Source organism: Procambarus clarkii, chromosome 71 (genome assembly GCF_040958095.1).
Source record: "Procambarus clarkii isolate CNS0578487 chromosome 71, FALCON_Pclarkii_2.0, whole genome shotgun sequence".
NCBI classification, from domain to species: Eukaryota; Metazoa; Arthropoda; class Malacostraca; order Decapoda; family Cambaridae; genus Procambarus; species Procambarus clarkii.
Genome location: NC_091220.1, coordinates 18,802,824 through 18,816,176, shown reverse-complemented (window position 1 = coordinate 18,816,176; position 13,353 = coordinate 18,802,824).

Sequence of the window (13,353 nt, the reverse complement as noted above, 5' to 3'; positions counted from 1 at the left end):
GATCGTTAATGCGAGAGGAAAAATAAGGCTTCCCTCATTTTTTTCCCCATAAATTAACAACATTAAGTGTGTAGTGAAGATAAACATTGGTAATTCTTATCATTGGTTTTTCATATCACAAATGTGATCTAACAATAACATTTTATCTGCAAATGAAGTACAGTATCTGCAGATAAAAATATTTAATCGGTACAGTATTGTACGTATATACCTAATTTTTATTTTTTAAACTAATTATGTATTGTGCTTTTGAAGGTTATTCTTTGACAATTTTCATAGACAGTGGTACCTTCATTTAAGATTGTAATCCATTTCCAGAGACGCGTTGTCAACCTAAACAAATTTTCTCATGAGGAATAATGTAAATTGAATTAATCCGGTCCACATCCCCAAAAATATTAACTTAAAAATACATTTTATACCGAATAACACTCATTTTGTACCAGCTACAATGCTGTACTGTATGTATATCTTACCTTGAATGAGGACTCTTGTTAGCTTTTGGAAGTCGGTGAGGAGGAGGAGAGGTGTTAGTGTTTGGAAGGGAAGTCCCCCGTCCATTATAACATCAGGCAGTGATGTTGACCAGACCACACACTAGAAGTTGAAGGGCCGACGACGTTTCGGTCCGTCCTGGACCATTCTCAAGTCACAATCGACTTGAGAATGGTCCAGGACGGACCGAAACGTCGTCATCCCTTCAACTTCTAGTGTGTGGTCTGGTCAACATACTTCAGCCACGTTATTGTGACTCATCGCCTGCATCAGGCAGTGATGACTTTTCTGGGGTACTCCCTCTCTCTTCTATGTTTTGCCTGCATACCACTAGCACCTGCTTAAACGGTAAACACCAATGCCATACTCCTCTGCCAGCAACTTGCCTACCCAGCCATGATTTAGTTTCTCTAATAATTTTAATTTCTTATCCATGGTAATGAAGTTCCTCTTGCTCATACAATACTTGATGCACTCTTGCCTCTTTTGCTGAAGGATATGGTTTCAACTTGCTAGCTGTGAAAAATCCAAAGAAAAATTGGCAAAAATACTTGAGTAAAAAGAAACCAGACCTCACCAACACACAATAAAATAGTATGGTGAACTCGCACCAGTTCTGTAAAAACCTCGGGATGGGGGGCGGGAAGGATCCACTCTCTTTAGTACAATTTATAGTGCTCTACTGTACACCAAAATATTTTTAAAATCAAAATATATTGAAACCATATTTACTATTAAAAGCCAAAACAGGAAACAAAAGTATAATATTTACAAATGGCTATACCATACATGGCAATTTGTATTTCACCATTGCCACTCCAAAAATTAGAATCTGAACTCTGAAGAATCCAAATTGCAGCAGGGCAAGCTGCCGACAAAATGTGAAACTTTGTTGAGTGGGGTCTAATGTGTGGAGTTGCCAGTTTTGGAGAGAGCACTGTATACTAGGTATATACCAAAAAAGTAATAATGTAATCTATATAAATGCAAGCAACTACAGAGTAATAGACAATTTTCTGGTGCTTTAGTGTTCTCTAATGCACCAATTGAGGCTTGCTATATAACATTAAACAACTGCAGTCAGGAGAGAGCCAAAAGGTCCCAGGTTCAATTCCTGTAGTAAGATGCTATTTCACCTGATGCTTATGCAGGCGATGAGTCACAATAACGTGGCTAAAATATGTTGACCAGACCACACACTAGAAGGTGAAGGGACGACGACGTTTCGGTCCGTCCTGGACCATTCTCACAATCGACTTGAGGATGGTCCAGGACGGACCGAAATGTCGTCGTCCCTTCACCTTCTAGTGTGTGGTCTGGTCAACCTGATGCTTCTACTCGCATAACAGTAAATCAATAACCAGGAGATGGGCAACTGTTGTGAGTTATATTCTTGGATAGGTCGGTAATTGACCTGGGAAAAGGGCGGGGGCCTTGATAGGCTTAACAGGCTTCCTGTCCCCAACTATAGGAAACTATAACTCAAGCTCGTAGAATCTGGAGCTGATGTTTAAAATAGTTATTGAATTTGATTAACTTTGCCTATTTTTTGTTTTTATGGGGAACTTTAATGTCTTCCTCAGCATTCTGCTACTCTTTTTAGCATTGTTCCAATCAGTTGGGTAATCATGATCTTTTGTGCACACACACGTTAGATACTTGACATTTTTAGACACTGATTATTTATCTGAAACTTTACCAGTTTTAACATGATGCTTGCAGGGGGATTTTATAAATGCAACCCGACACACAAACTGGTGAGCTGTATATTAACACATTTAACTGTACACGACTAGAATTTTTTATTCACATTAATTTTGAAACTTTTTTAAAGTTTGAGAGATCTTGGCTGTGTTAGTTTGGGTATTGGAGAATGGCTGTAATCTATCTATATCTGTCTATAAACTGGGGATTGTAAATAAGTAGCACTATAAGAAACAGATACAAATTCTGTACAGTAATTGTTTTAGCCTTCTGTTGTGGTTGGCATAATAATATACATAACATTTTGAATCTATCCTAAAATGGTATGGTATTGATTCTTCCTGCTGAATTTCAAGTGAACTTGATTGATGGGTCCAAGTTATTAATTCAAGTTAAGAAATCATTGTTGACTGCAGAAATATGCCATAAACATGAAAGAAGTTGCAGGCGCACAATTAAATCTCACCAGAGTGATAAGTTTACCCAAGTTGACCTGAGGGGCAATATCTCTAGTGACCTCGATAGGGACAGGAAGCTGGTGGCTTGTCAAGGGTACAAGCAAGCTGCATTGTTCCCAAGGATTTTTTCCCAATTGAATTTTGAGTGAATCTATGACTGAAACGTTCAGGAACACAGGTTCAATTCCATCATGTGGCCTCTTTATTTATTCAACTTAACATATCTTTACAATTTAGCATTCTTAGGCAAAATATCATTAATAGTTTTAGCTTGAGAAGTAATTGTGTACTAATTGCTCAATACCAGTGATGATAATTATTGTGGTAATGTTATTGTCTTTCTAAATTTGAGTTCTGCATAACAATTCTGTGATTTAAAAGGTGTTAACTTTTAAAACATTTTCACGAACAGTACAATAATGGTAGTGAATTATAACATTATGGAAAAACTTGCTACCATGTTGAAGTGCTTGAATGAAGGTGAGTGAATGACCCAATTTATGTTTTAAGTGTATTAAAAACTAATTTTTGGATGTAGCCAACATCTTTTCTCAAGGTTCTGTATACAATGTTCGGATGTAGGTTACATCCGAACATTGTATACAGTACCTTGAGAGGATGTAGAAATTTTTGATTACATTCAAAAATTTGGTTTTTAATACACTTAAACATTAACTGGGTCTTTCAGTCACCTTTATTAAATTATGTTCCGGCATTTCTTCAAGAGAATTCAGTAAATCATAAACAAGTACGTTGGCAAAAAAGGGGAGACATGACAAAACTAATTTTACAGTAATATTCAACATTTTTATTACGTTAACAAAATGAAGTGCTGAATAATTTTCCAAATTCTTTATTTGGCCATAGGCCTCATTTCATTATTTAATTCATGCACTAAATCCATACTATTCTTTGAAGAGGACATATTGACAATAAATGGGTTTAGAACATTCAGCAGGCACTAAATAACTTATGGGTTTATCTTGAGATGATTTCGAGGCTTAGCGTCCCTGTGGCCCGGTCCTCGACCAGGCCTCTTTATTACACCCCCTCAGGAAGCAGCCCGTAGCAGCTGTCTAACTCCCAGGTACCTATTTACTGCTAGGTGAACAGAAGCACCAGGGTGAAAGAAACTCTGCCCATTTGTTTCCGCCTCCACTGGGGATCGAACCCGTAACCTTAGGACTATGAATTCGAAGCGCTGTCCACTCGGCTGTCAGGCCCCCTGAACTGACCTTGCTGAACTAATTGTTAACAACTAACAACTAATTGTTAGTCCCGCAGCATTGTTAAATTTGTATTGATAAAGCTAAACAAATGTGACAGTGTTGAAGATTTGGTGTTAAGGTACAATATGTGTATTATACATTCATTTAAATACAGTATTTCATTATACAGTACAGTACTGTATATTAATAGATATACATAGTGATCTCTAATATCTGTTCCTCTAATTAGTGAAAACCAAAATACAGAATTTCTTTAATACGTTTTGTTAAAAATTTGGAAGATGAAATGGAATTTAACAAATCAAACATAAGGAAAATCCAGACCGATTCGTCATTAATACTCGACGACTATATTATTTTCCCTCCAATTGTTTTTACAATTATGCCAATGGTAGTAAATAATACAAATTTTTAGGAGTTATTTGCTGCCCATTGCCCTGCCCTGAAAATGTTACAGTATAGTATGTAGAATTTGTAATTCTTTAAACTGGGGTCAGGCCAATCCTATCAAAGAGTGTGGGCATGTCCCAACCCTGTAATTACCCAAGTGTGCATCTCTCACTACACAAGTCGAGCCTGGCCTAAGGCCAGGTTCGGGGAGTAGAACTCTCAGAACCCTCTTCAGGTATGCTCCAGGTAGTGTGGTTGAGCTCTAGTTACATAAGAAATTTTCATCCAATTTTTATTTGTATTCTCCTTGATTTGTAATAAGAAATGGTGTCTTGACAAGAGTAGTGTGGCTGGAGCAGAAAGGCACAAGAGGAGATAAGACACCTTTGAGAGAAACGGTAAATTGATGTACTGTACAAGTGTGAGCATGGCTAGGGAGGGGGGTGCGAGGACAGTACTACTGGCTCTTTCATTCAAATAATAATAATAATAATATTGAAAGTCAAGGTTACAGTGTTCATTTCCCAAAGTGTATTCTGGTGGCAGAAATTTTAGAAAATCTTCAGTGGCTCAAATTTTAATGAGTTGAATCCTGCAGTTTATACTGTACTCTACACATTCGGTAATATGCTCCTCTCTGTAAATTTTGCTCTTTATCATTTATTCTATTTTGTTTATGTATGTTCTCTTTCAACTCCATAGTATCCACCTGCCTCTATAACTCCACAGTATCCACCTGCCTCCATAACTCCATAATATCCCTCATTGCTCAAACAAATTTGATGCTATTTTAATTTCTATACCTTGGTAATGATTCGTCAGAATCCTTTCAGGCCGACATGTATTTGTTTCTTGTACCATAGTACACTACTCGCTCACTCAATAATACGTAAGCAGAACTGATTGCTGGTTTTATTTGCTGCTGTATTTAACTCCTGCGTGAAATTGATGTTGCTCGACTTGAAACGCAAACCATTAGGTGTCAGTCCTTAGGTGTGTGTGTGTGTGTGTACTTGCTGCTAGTGCAGTGTCTGTGCCCACTGCTATAACAGTGTCTGTGCCCACTATTACAATGTCTGTGCCCACTGTTAGTACAGCACCTGTGCCCACTGTTAGTATTAGAGATTATCTCTGCACATGTATTTAAAACATATCAGTGTTCAATGTGCTTTATATAGGTTTTAATGATTATACTGTGTACAGCAATGTTAGTGCTGTATTATGACATACCCGTGAAGTGTTGATTATTGTTGAAGACGGTGGTTTTCACTAAGTGACGGTGAAATATTTACCATGGGAGGCTTTATGGCCAGAAACAAAAGCCACTTTTGTGTTCTCTGTTACCATCAATGATCTATTTTTACCTGTACAGTAGTGCCATTATGACAGTATTGGGAAATATTTTCAGGTGCAACTGAGACTCCTGAAAAAAATATGGGAAATATTTTCAGGTGCAACTGAGACTCCTGAAGACAATATTTCCTCTGATCTTTATACTGTATTTGTATTTCTGCTCTGATGAAATGTTAACACATTTGCATAATAGTGGGAGTAATAATCCTTTAGCTGTATCTTGGCTGTGAGATAACATACTATTGTCAGTGCCTGCTACAGTCTGCTTTATTTTTTTATAAATGGAGAAAACTTGAGAATTCATATCCCTGTTGGAACATAAATTATGAATTCAAAGTTAATGGGACTGAAGGGTTGAGAAATTAATGTAATAGTGTTTTATCTGTGTATAATTTGTAGCACAAGGTACTTTTTATTTTAAGTTGAGTGTATGTGTGTCCGACGTCAGTGTTGAACTACAACTTGATAAGCAGTGTTATGTGAGTAAAAAGCCAAATAATATTAACTCCTTTAAGTAGTCAATATATAACCTTAAACAGTTATATTTTGTGAGTTGTATTATTTCCGGTGGTATGCATAATTGGAACGTGCGTAGTAAGGACTGTTTTAAGATGTACAGTGTGTAATAATTTCCTATTATTTTTGGGAACTGTTATCGATGTGCAAATTAGAATTCTTCTTATAGAATCATGTAGCCCTCCAAGCCATTTGTGTGTAAATTTTGTCTATATATATTTCAAATCCTTATGGTGTCATGTGCTAGAGAAACTATTTTCAATTAACAAAGCCACCTTCCCTGATGTTATACTTAATCACCATTAATTTATTACATTTGCTGTTGGTAGCCACTGGTGTCAAGAACTGGCAACTATTACAGGTAAGGACATAAATGCCATCAAATTAAATTAAATTCTCATTGATTTCATCTGAAAAAAAAATATATATATATATATGCCTTAGCTGACATGACCAACTGCTTTATTGGTAAACAAAAATGGTAATTGGTAAATTCACTTATTGATCAAACTTAACTAGTATTACTAAGGCATTTACTTTTATTTTAACTGTACAATTTTTATGGTGCTTGAAAAAATTTGAATATGCTGAGCCTCTTTCATAAGTGTTTTAGTACTGACTTTCCTTATGATACTTTCCTTATGATACTTTCCTTATAATGTATCATTCCTGGCTTAGGAATGATACCATATTTAATAATTCAGACGTCTGAAGGTAAGTGCACCTCTTTGTAGGTACTACTTCATTTCTCATACTAAGAGCTGATCAGACTACAATAAAGGCACTACGGGCTCACCACAGCCCGTGTTACCTGGGACTTTTTGTTTCAGGTAGCGAATCTTTAACAACAACAACAGACTACAATAAATTGTTGCATTATTCTTGAGTATACCAAGTACTTGAGCAAAAACTTGCATTTAATGTACTGTATGTGTTTTACAAAAGTAAGCAGTTACTGTATTATTAAATTGTAACTTCTGGTGTGTCAGTAACATAATGTGCTGAATTTGTTAATAACTGTAGCTCATTAGGGCAGTGTTTATTTTTCTGTATAGTAATTAGTAGTACTGTACTGTATATTTCTTGTGGGTAGAATATTTGGTCATGATATACCTCACAAGAAGAGATTAAGTTTTTGTAGAACATCAATGGGCCCAAAAAAAATAAAATCTAATGATTTGGGAAAGCCTGGAAAAAATGGAAATACACAAAACGTCTTGATTCAGGCTATCAATGGAAAATGTAAATGTTATAGTACAGTACGTACTAGGATTTTTGTGAACGTACAAAAATGATAAGGAACAGCTGGAGGGCTCCTGTGGTGGCTCACAGGGAGGATCGTCTCCATTTGCAGTCCTTCGTTATACTTTTTAAACTGTGACTATGGATACCCCACATTTATCAACTGTGCTCTCGATCCTTTGTCATGAACAAATCCACAAGGGCCGTGACGAGGATTTACCCTGTCGTAGCTCAGTCGATTAAGGCAGTGTCTGGGATGCTCCTGGATGCAGGTTCGAATCCTCGTCACGGCCCTTGTGGATTTGTTCATTTGATGCATCACGTTAGTGTGATCTCTGTGTGTCATTTGTCATGATGTTTTGTATCATACTGGCTTGTGCTCGAGCTCGAGTAATTGGACCTTTCACTTTTCCCTGAAGCTTTTATGTGGAAACTGGTGTTCCATTGTTACAAGACTGCTACAATTGGTATTGCCTACAGTACTGTTCTTTGTTCAGATCCTCCAAAGTCCTTATTCATGTTGATACCACTTTAACCAATGCCTTTATTGGAAACCCTACATGCTTTCCTTTGCAGACTCTTACTGCAAGGTTTGCATGCTTGCAGAATTCTTTCTGTGCACATTCATAATACAGTAACCCCCCCTCCCCCCATGGAAAATCCAGATTGTCAAATTATGTAAAACCTTAACCTATACAGTAAAGAATTATTCCTCCCACCTTCCCCCACTCTCCTAAAATGCCTTTTCCTTGAACACGTTGCCACCACACAAAACTACTCTACAGTATCTACAAACTGGTTGGAATTTGTTGACGGTATTGCCATTACAATGTTTTTCCCCAAACAACGCCTTCTAATGTGGGGTTTGGTCATCTTATGTCCCTTGATAGAATCCTGGGTGAATCAGATACCTTTGATATCGCTCGCCTTATGCACTTGTGTTCTCGTATTGGCATCCTTGGTAATACAGTATTTAGCGCCTTTTGAATATCCTGCAACTTTGATGGTGCTACATAGTTTTCCCCAGCTGGGGACCTTTTGAAAATTACTTTGTGCTTCACAACTCATAACCTGCTTAAATCCTAATTAAACTGCCATGATAGAGGAAAGCTATACATGGTTTTTTGTTTTTTTTAAGTGAACGTGATAAATCCGGGCCCTGGGTGGTACAACAAACTTTTTTCCCCTCATGACTGACAAATATCTTGTTTTGTTCACTTCTGGATTAAAGTACATTCTTTCATCATGCTTCCTGCCAAACACCTACAGTCATTTCTTTAAAGTACAGCAAGTTATGTACAGAAATTTAGTTCACACAGGAACAGGTCTGTTACAGTATTGTGAAAATAATTTTTTTTTAGGCCTCTGAAACCTAATCTAGTTTTCTTGATACATGTACTGTAGTTTGAAGCCATGTAATTTTTTATATTTGTAAATGTAACACACTTGCAGATTGAATGAGACAATCCAGTGTTTACCTCAGATTCAGGAGTGACCTGTACAGTACAGGAATATTTTTCAAAAATGGGAACTAGCTAGCAGCTCTCACAGTGTGTGAGATAAATCAAATTTTATTAACTTGAAAAATTCAGTGTTGAGGCAGATTTTAAAAGCATCTGTGGCAAAACTTATGGGCCAAGATATTCCTAGTTGCTTTATGAATACTGTATTTACTTTTTACATGAAGTTTTAGTGCATATTTGCATTTATTAATTTTATTTATCTGGTACAGTATTATAAGTTCTATTGATACAAGTGTGCTGCCTTTTTACCTCCCCCGTTCTGTTAATACCAAGTGTACTGCCATCACCTGCACATTTGTACACTTTATATATATACACAGTATATATATACAGTATATGGTATTGTTATTTGGTTAACACTAGTGTACTACCTGTCCCTAGTACCAGGTAACTGGCTAAAGGATGTGTGTGTGTAATTCAGCATTGCTGGAGCTGTAGAACCTACTTATATGGGCATTGAATTAATGAAAGTGGACAAGATTAGCACGTTTGTGCAATGTAATTATAGTACTGTACAGCCTTATTGTTTACAGGGCTTACATGTACTCTAAAGCCTAAACAATTGAAAGATAGCACAAGTACAGTTACTTGCATTAAGATCTTACTGCCTCTCCTGAAAGTGGAGAAAGGTGGTAATTGATCATGGTGGTGATTAGTGCTGCAAAGATGAATTAAATGGTGCTTCAGTTTGTCAGCTTCAGATGTTCTAATGATCTTTAGCTTATGTAAATTCTCCGAAACATTTCATGCACTTGCAAATACTGTACAGTATTTTTTAATTTGTGATTGGCTTTGTTTTGGAGGGATAAAATGTGTATTAATGAATCAAATAAAACACAAACTGCAGTGTTGTATTCAGTGTTGGTCTTTGCTCAAAGAAACTTGCAACCTGCTAGTTTTTTTTTTTGACATGACTGTTGGAGCGGCTATAAATGATGAGGCATTTCTCCCAAGATGAAGGAACATCATTGCTCTATGGTGGAAGTTCTCTTGGTAGGTTATCACCGGCATGTTAACATTGGTTTTAAGTGGCACTATGGCATATAAACCAAATGTACAGTTGTACAGCAAATGTAATGTTAAGTATCCCATGTTATCAATACTCATGTTTACCTTGTACAGAAATACAGTATTGTGTTCACATTACAGCCAAAATATGCTTTTAGTAAAGTGTTTATCAGTTACAGTGCCTTTTCCTTTTAATAACCACATTTTTAGTGCACGTCAATATCTGACCTGTTGTTCACACAAGTAATTAATAAGGGGAAGTGCTAAGCCATTGTGACTAGAGCACTCTGTGCAACTCAAAGTAATTAAGGGCACCAACTTGTTTACTACAGAATAATGGTTTTAGATTTATATTTAACCTATAAAACTTTAGCATCATTACTGTGAATTGCATTAAAAAATACTTCATTATCAGTTTATAAAGGTTTGCTGTGTATTTAGATGAAAATTAAAAAAGTTTTCCTAATAAAATGGAAAAATTATTTTAATGAAAGAAGTGTGAATAATGAAATTGATCAAAATTTACAGAATGGTTAAAGGCAGTACTGTAAGTAATTATCAAACAAGGAAACAGTTAATAAAAAGCTAAAAATGATGCTTTGAGATAGATTTTTGCCAGGAAAATTCAAGTCACAAATATAACAGTTTTAACATCTGCAGCTTTCAACTTCTTTGGACAATAAAATTATCAAAGCCAATGTGAACAAACCTTGCATAGAGTAAGGTTTGTATGATGAGAGGATGACAATCTAAGTGTCCTATTTTAAGTTTCAAGGAAAAAGGGGGGGGGGGCAGAGCATACTTAGGAGGAAAAGGCATTTCAGATTTAATTTTGATGGCATGAAGTTGCCATTTCCTGGCATCAGTAATAGAACAAAGAGCCATCATAAATCCATAATCCACCTAATATATTTTTTGTAGTTTCTAAAACGCTTATTTCAAATAGGTTTATACTTTTGTTAACAAAGTAATTATCAAAAGAAGGCACCAAACCGGGAAGGCTATGTAGCACCATCAAAGTGCGAAATAATTAGAGGGCGCTAAATATCACCAAGAACGTCAATACGAGAACAAACGCATAAGGCAAATGATATCAAAAGTATCCGAGAACGAGAAAGCAAGAGACGGAGAGCAGAGAAAATAGCATAGTTCTGCTGTGACCGATCCGGGATATTCCGTGAACATAATGTTCCGAACCTTAATGGAATCTGACCCATATATCAATCAGGTCAACCCATGTGTTGCGTTTCCAAAAGGGTCGTCCATGTTAGAATCGGTGAACGTCCTAGTAATATTGTTGAAAACATCTTAATAACTTATTAAACCAAAGGTCTTTTTATGTCAGAAGAACGGCAGAAACTAGATCTATATATGAAAACTCTTTCAGGACAAAATTTAAAGTAAAACTAAAGATATTTGTAGTTGTATAAAAGTTGCATTTTTCATCGGTCGTAGAGCCGGAAATCCGCAATATTCATCTCAGAACAATGCTTATTTCACGCAGAATCGTTAATAAACGTAAGATTTTTATACGTCTCAAGAAAGATAGAAACATAATCTTCATTTTAAATGCCTTACCATGGGCATATTTGTATTTAAAGCGAAGATACGTGTATTTTTCTAATCGGCGAGCTCCGATCCCGCACAGATCGAGCAACGGAGTAACTCTCTCAGAACAATGCTTATTTCACGTAAATTCGTTAATAAACGCAAATGTTTTTATATGTGTTGAGAAAGATAGAAATATAAGCTTCATTTTAAATACTTTACCATAGATATATACAGTCTCCGTGGTGTAGTGGTAAGACACTCGCCTGGCGTTCCGCGAGCGCTATGTCATGGGTTCGTATCCTGGCCGGGGAGGATTTACTGGGCGCAATTCCTTAACTGTAGCCTCTGTTTAACGCAACAGTAAAATGTGTACTTGGATGAAAAAACGATTCTTCGCGGCGGGGATCGTATTCCAGGGACCTGCCCGAAACGCTACGCGTACTAGTGGCTCTACAAGAATGTAACAACTCTTGTATATATCTCAAAATATAAAGTTCTAATGAAGATACATGTGTTTTAATAATCGCCGAGCTCCGACCCCGCACAGACTGATCGACAGAGCAACTCTCTCTCAGAACAATGCTTATTTCACGTAAATTCATTAATAAACACATATGTTTTATATGTCTCAAGAAAGATAGAAATATAAGCTTCATTTTAAATACTTTAACATAGACATATATAAAGCTCAAGTGAAGATACATACGTTTTTATAGTGGCATTCAGTAGCTTGTCGGTCATGGAATGCAGAAGCCTACGCACTTGCCAATATAGTGTGTAATTAACAAAGATACGCTTATAAAGCCTAAAATATTATATGCCTTCAGAAAGACAGAGATATGCTCGTTATTGTGAGTGCACCAAAGGAAATATATCTTGTTGGAGGACAAAGATATATCAATTCTAAAATAAGTTTCGACTCTCGCTCGGGCGAGAGATAGCGCGACTCTCGCCCCATCTATTGGAGATTCTGTTCACCTAATGACCCAAAGCTACTCAAAGCCTCCTAGCATTACTTAAATAATGAAGAAATATGGTATATTTATTCACTATAATGTTGGTGCTTAATGCAGAACACGAGAAAACGTATATTTACTATAAAATAATATACTTCCATTATGAAATAAGTAAATATGTGGCCTCATAGGATGTCAACGGTCCAGGTGTCAATGTTGTGGAGCGACTTATCCAAGATATATTGTTGTCTGGAAAGTGTTTGTTGGCATATCAACCTTCTGTACACAGTGATCCAGTCGTCGCACTTCTCTCCTTAAATGATCGCAAATTTAGTTTATTATATTAACAAGTAGAATACGTATTTCTAATAATATCTAACATAACTAGCCAGAAAATATTTAAGACTTATTGAAAAATACATGTCTGGAAGTTAAATCGACTTCATAGAACAATAGTGTTGGTCTATACTAATCGTTATTCGTTAGTATGCGTTCGCTACTTAAAACATTTACTGTACTGATGTAAAATCTCCCATGTCTCTTCGCACATGGAACACCGAACCTTACACACTCTCTGATATATTGTTTAATTAATAGAGATTCACTAATAAAGCTTATAATTGTATATTTCTGCTTCTCTGATGACATTAAAAGCAAAGATATATGCATTTTGATAGTTACAAAGACAGCTCTTTAACACGGGTGGAACACGAACAAGGGGAACTTAGTACCCAAATGAGCCACAGAGATATTAGAAAGAATTTTTTCAGTGTCAGAGTAGTTAACAAATGGAATGTATTAAGCAGTGATGTGGTGGAGGCTGACTCCATACACAATTTCAAATGTAGATGTGATAGAGCCCAATAGGCTCAGGAACCTGTACACCTGTTGATTGACGGTTGAGAGTCGGGACCAAAGAACCAAAGCT